Raw genomic sequence first — 5,837 nt, 5'->3', positions numbered from 1 at the left:
AGATAAAGCCCAGCAATAATGAACATCTTCCTGATAATTCTTGTCACTCTTTTCCAAGGAGCTGAAAATGGTAATTAATGCAGAAGCTGTGTTTATTGATTCGTGAAATTGAGTGTGTGCACTCCTTTGATACTGGATTCTTCTTGATGGTGAAAGTTTGGGAGGGGGCGGGAAATCTACAGCACATTAAAGACTCAATTTATATGACAAGATATTACAACAAAGGCAACCTCATGTATATGAAAATCTTGGGCTTTTGTTCGCTTTGCCAAAGTAGAGACAACAGAGCAAAGAGCAGGTGTTTCCATTCCTCTCCTCTCTAAATCCCAACCCACCCCTTCGCATTTTTCACCTTGTTAATCAGGCACCCACAGGGTTGGAATGACATTGTCTATTGCGTGCAAGGACACAGCTCACAGTTTAGCCCTGAAAACTCCTCTCTCTCAGAGTTCTTGGGGAGAGACCAGTAAATTCCTTAAAGTCCTAAGGAGGGACAAGGGCATGGGGGCCAAAAGGAGTCCTCTGGGACAGAAGAAAATAGGAAACTATGTTTAATTTACAAAGATTCTGGCGCTAGGAGCTTCAAAGCTGGAAGTTTTTTATTTGTGAGTTTTGGCTGTTGCTAAATCTGGATTTTGCAAGGTTATTGATGAAGTATTAGTCATGATGGGAGTTATAGAAGTGCTGAACTGAGGCTTCAAGGAATCTTACACACATACACAGAGTACATATACACATGTGTACAAACACTCACCAAACCATGCACATGGTTTGTGTATGTGTGTGTGTGTGTCTCTGTGTGTGTGTATGTGTGTGTGTGTATATATATACACACACACACACCATGCACTGGTCTTGCAAACACATTACCATAGAACCATAGTACCACAAACACACAAAGCACTTACAACCTCACAACTCACTAATGTAAAAGCACCCTCACATGCTACACAATATCACAAATGCATATATCACTTAAGTCATAGTTACACTACATATACCCAACAAGTCATATCGCAGACATACATATAATACTGATGTACATTCTTCTATGAAACAATCACACTACAAACATATACAACCACACATTGCATGCTGTCAGGTATATACACATCACATTCCCAAACACAAATAGCACACACAACATACACACCAAAAAGATACATAGTCCCCCCAAACCACAAATACAGTTATCTCCTACACACCCCCTAGAACACATATTCCATAATATTCCTTTCATGCATACACAACTACTCAACCCTCCATGCTCCCCTCATCAGATAGAATGAATGGCCTGCTATCCTAATGTTAGGAGGATGAATAACATGCCCCCAAATCTCAGGCTTTAATTCCTGGGACCTGTAAATATTACCTAACTTGAAGAAAGGTTGCAGCTGTGAGCTATCACTCCTTCTTACTTTTTCTTTTGAGATAGGGTCTTATCACTTATATCAGTGATAGCCTGAGCTATCAATCCTTCTTACTTTTTCTTTTGAGATAGGGTCTTACTAAGTTGTCAAGGCTGACCTTGAACTTGTGGCCCTCCTTCCTCAACCTCCCATGTCATTGGAGTTTCAGGCATGTACCACTATAGCCAGCTCCACTAAGTTTTTCAGGGAATCATGTTGGCAAAGTCAACATATTCCAGAATTTTAAAACCTCATGATTAGAAACCAGCCCAAAGACTTCTGAATTGCACCAGCAGGTTGAAAAATCTATGTAATCCTCCAGGAGGGCACATTTCTCAATGCTCATTTCAAATGTGGCAATGGAAGATAGCAGACAAGAAGTGGCTGGTAAACAGAACCAGAGGCTGTGGAGAGCAATGGATGAAGGAATTCCCCAGAGTAAGCAGAGGCAAAGTCTAAACAAGGAACAGCTTAAACTGCTGTGATGAGAGGTCTTTTTTTCTTTCTCCCTGTGAGGATTTCATATTGCTCTGGACCAGGGATGCTAAGAAGCTCCCATTCTTCCCTTCTGTAAATGAAATTTTCACGGGACTGTATAGCTCACTGGCCTTGGAGGAGACACATCTGTCCCTACTGAAGAACACTGCACACAAGCGGAATATCCTGGATTTTGTCCCAGGCATAGCCACTTGGCAGGACTTGAAATTAACATCCTTAGGGTGGTAGTGGGAAGAAGGGTGCATCAGAGAGGTAGGCTGTAACAGAGACGACTGACTGTCCTTCAGTGTTGGTGCCTCCCCTTCCTAGTTGTTGATGGGAGAAAATCTTGTCAAAGGGTCACTGTTACCAGGTTTGCCTGGTTCAAGATGGGTTATATGATTGATACTCAACAAGGAAAGGGAAAGAAAGCCATGTGGATCATTTCTGGCTGGGAAAGCAGAAACACAGGATGGCAGGAGTGAGGTCCTCTGACTTACTGCACAAGGGAGAAACTTCCATGAACCAGTGATGCTACCTTGTCTCGTAGGATGTACTGATGACAGCAGTGTCACATCAATGCATACCTCATACACACACCACACATACATGCACAGACTCCACATGGCATTCATAGTTACACACCCACACACACATAAAAATACATACTTTCTTACAGTCCATTGGGAGCCTCGGGGACTTCTATGCTGTTACAGTCCTTGCACCTGAAGGTCCCGGGATCCAGGAGCACTCTGGACCATGGAGGAGATAGTCACAGTTATGAGGGTGAGTTCTTCATTAGCAGAGACCAAGTTTCTAGTTGTTGGGAATTTATCCAAAATGCTTTGCTCTCTTGCATCTTCTTTCTTTTCAAGGGTCAGGGTAGTTGTGGGTGAGGAGGTGAAGTAGAAGGAGGTGATCTGAGTGTAGATCTGGAGTGGACAAGTGGGTGATTGCAAAGAAGGAGAAGTGAAGCTGTTTTCAGGTGATGACTAGCTGGTGGTTGAACTAGGAGAGGTGAGCTCTGCTAATTCCCTGTTTAGTGATCATTCGGTTTGACCGGTCATCTTCTCAATATAAGAAGTCACTTAAATCACACACTAGGAACAAGTAAGTCGCTTTAATAAGAAGCTTATCCCATTCACAGGGCTAGTCCTCAGAGGTCTCTTTCCCCAGGCTCTGTCCAAGTGGCAAAGGGGAGCATAAGGTCCCTTCTCAAGGTGGACAGTCTCTTTCCACAAGGTTGAAGAAGAAGCTGGGCCTCGAGTCTACACCTGCATCTTTTTACAACTTCTGAGTCTTGGGGACAATGATTGAGGGGACAAACTACAGGAAACAAAGTTAAAAAAAAAAAGAGGCTTATTCTTAGAGGAAATTAAAACTATTGATAACAATGTCTCAGATTCCTTTAAGCAACCATCATCTTGCTATATATAGCTTCATGAATGATTAAACAGAAGGTGACTGGGGCCAAGAATAAGTACTCACTCTTTACTCATTATGGAATTTATTATTTTCTAAAAAAGTATTTTCCAATTTCCATCTTTAATATTTAATTTTTTTAACCTCATTATTTTTGTAAGCCTAAATAAATATTTTAAGTGTATCCTCTGCTTTGTCCTCTTAGAATTCTCAGCAGATGGCCCTGGTATATTAACAAGGTTTCTTGAGAATATCAGACATGAACTTTTTAAAACCCTGACTCCTTCAAAATTGTCTGTACTCCTCCTTTTCTTACCTAATTTCAGAAGAATAGAAATTCTGTTTTCCTGCAGAACTCTGAATTCTACAACTGTGCACATTGTTCCATTTCTGCAGAGGTTTTCCTTAAGACTGTACCATCAAATAACTTCAAATAGTCTCTAATTTTTTCTTTTATGTTTAAATTCTCATCTTGCCCTTGTCTCTTAAAAAAAAGGGTGGGGGACACACCTAAAAATGGAAAGAAAACCTGTGATCATGGATTAGATGAATCAATATTGTCAAGGCATCTACACTATTCACAGTGATCTACAGATCCAGTATAATCTCTATCAGAATGTCCTTCATGGAATTAGAAAAACAATCCTGAAATTTTCATGGAACAATAGCAAAAGCAAAAATACCCCAAGAGCCAAAACAACCTTGAATGAAAAGGAACAAAGCAGAAAACATTATAATCCCTGACTTCAAAATATTCTTCAAATATGCAATAATCAAAACAGTGTGGTATTGGTGTTAAAAAAAAGACACATAGACCAATGGAACAGAATAGAGAGCCTAAAAGTGACTCCATACATCTACCACCAACTGATTTTCAACAGAGTCATTAAAAATATACAATGAAGAAAGGATATTGTTTCCAATAAATGGTGCTGGAGCAATTGGATGTCCACATGCAGAAGAAGGAAACTAGACCCTTATTTCTCTCCAGTTTCAAAAGTCAACTCAAAATGTATTAAAAACTTAAATGTAACATCTGAAAGTATAAACTACTAGGATAAAACACGTGGGAAATACTTCAGGGCATTGGAATGGCTTCCAAAAACAGGAAGCAAAAGCAAGAATTGCCAAACTGGAAACATTAAATTTCATTAAAAACTTCTACCCACAGCCAAGAAAACAATCAGCAGTGTGAAGAGACACAAGAATATATAAGGAACTCAAAAAATTGACAGAGAGAGAGAGAGAGAGAGAGAGAGAGAGAGAGAGAGACCAAACCAAATCAATAACCTAATTTAATTCCTCAATAGGACACCCATAGCACAACAGTTAATAACTAGAATCAACAAATGGGACTTACTCAAACTAAAAAGTTTTTTCTCAGCAAAAGAAACAATAAGAGAGGTAAATAGGGAGCCTACGTCCTGGGAACAAATCTTTACTCCTCACACTTCAGACAGAGCCCTAATATCCAGAATATACAAAGAACTAAAAAAATTAGACAATGAGATAACGAATAACCCAATCAACAAATGGGCCAAGGACCTGAACAGAAATTTCTCAGAGGAGGACATACAATCAATCAACAAGTATATGAAAAAATGCTCACCATCTCTAGCGGTCAGAGAAATGCAAATCAAAACCACCCTAAGATACCATCTCACTCCAGTAAGATTGGCAGCCATTAGGAAGTCAAACAGCAACAAGTGCTGGCGAGGATGTGGGGAAAAGGGTACTCTTGTACATTGCTGGTGGGACTGCAAATTGGTGCGGCCAATTTGGAAAGCAGTATGGAGATTTCTTGGAAAGCTCGGAATGGAACCACCATTTGATCCAGCTATTCCCCTACTCGGTCTATTCCCTAAAGACCTAAAAAGAGCACACTATAGGGACACTGCTACATCCATGTTCATAGCAGCACAATTCACAATAGCAAGACTGTGGAACCAACCTAGATGCCCTTCAATAGACGAATGGATAAAAAAAATGTGGCATTTATACACAATGGAGTATTACTCTGCATTAAGAAATGACAAAATCATAGAATTTGGAGGGAAATGGATGGCATTAGAGCAGATTATGCTAAGTGAAGCTAGCCAATCCCTTAAAAACAAATGCCAAATGTCTTCTTTGATATAAGGAGAGTAACTAAGAACAGAGTAGGGACGAAGAGCATGAGAAGAAGATTAACATTAAACAGGGATGAGAGGTGGGAGGGAAAGGGAGAGAGAAGGGAAATTGCATGTAAATGGAAGGAGACCCTCAGGGGTATACAAAATTACATACAAGAGGAAGTGAGGGGAAAGGAGGAAAATATAAGGGGGAGAAATGAATTACAGTAGAGGGGGTAGAGAGAGAAGAGGGGAGGGGAGGGGGGGATAGTAGAGGATAGGAAAGGCAGCAGAATACAACAGACACCAGAATGGCAATATGTAAATCAATGGTTCTGCAACTGATGTGATTCTGTAATCTGTATATGGGGTAAAAATGGGAGCTCATATCCCACTTGAATCAAAGTGTGAAATATGA

At 40.2% G+C, this 5,837-nt stretch overlaps 1 non-coding gene across 1 annotated transcript; it reads left to right on the top strand.

Moving 5' to 3' along the window:
• The first annotated feature begins 3,026 nt into the window (after positions 1-3,026).
• LOC143402657 (small nucleolar RNA SNORA73 family) lies at positions 3,027-3,227 on the top strand. The gene has a single exon (XR_013091733.1). It is a non-coding gene; the product is annotated as a small nucleolar RNA SNORA73 family (small nucleolar RNA).
• Positions 3,228-5,837: the final 2,610 nt, after the last annotated feature.

Source organism: Callospermophilus lateralis, chromosome 6 (genome assembly GCF_048772815.1).
Source record: "Callospermophilus lateralis isolate mCalLat2 chromosome 6, mCalLat2.hap1, whole genome shotgun sequence".
NCBI classification, from domain to species: Eukaryota; Metazoa; Chordata; class Mammalia; order Rodentia; family Sciuridae; genus Callospermophilus; species Callospermophilus lateralis.
The sequence above is the reverse complement of the archived record's forward strand: the minus strand, read 5'-3'. Positions and strand labels throughout refer to the sequence as shown.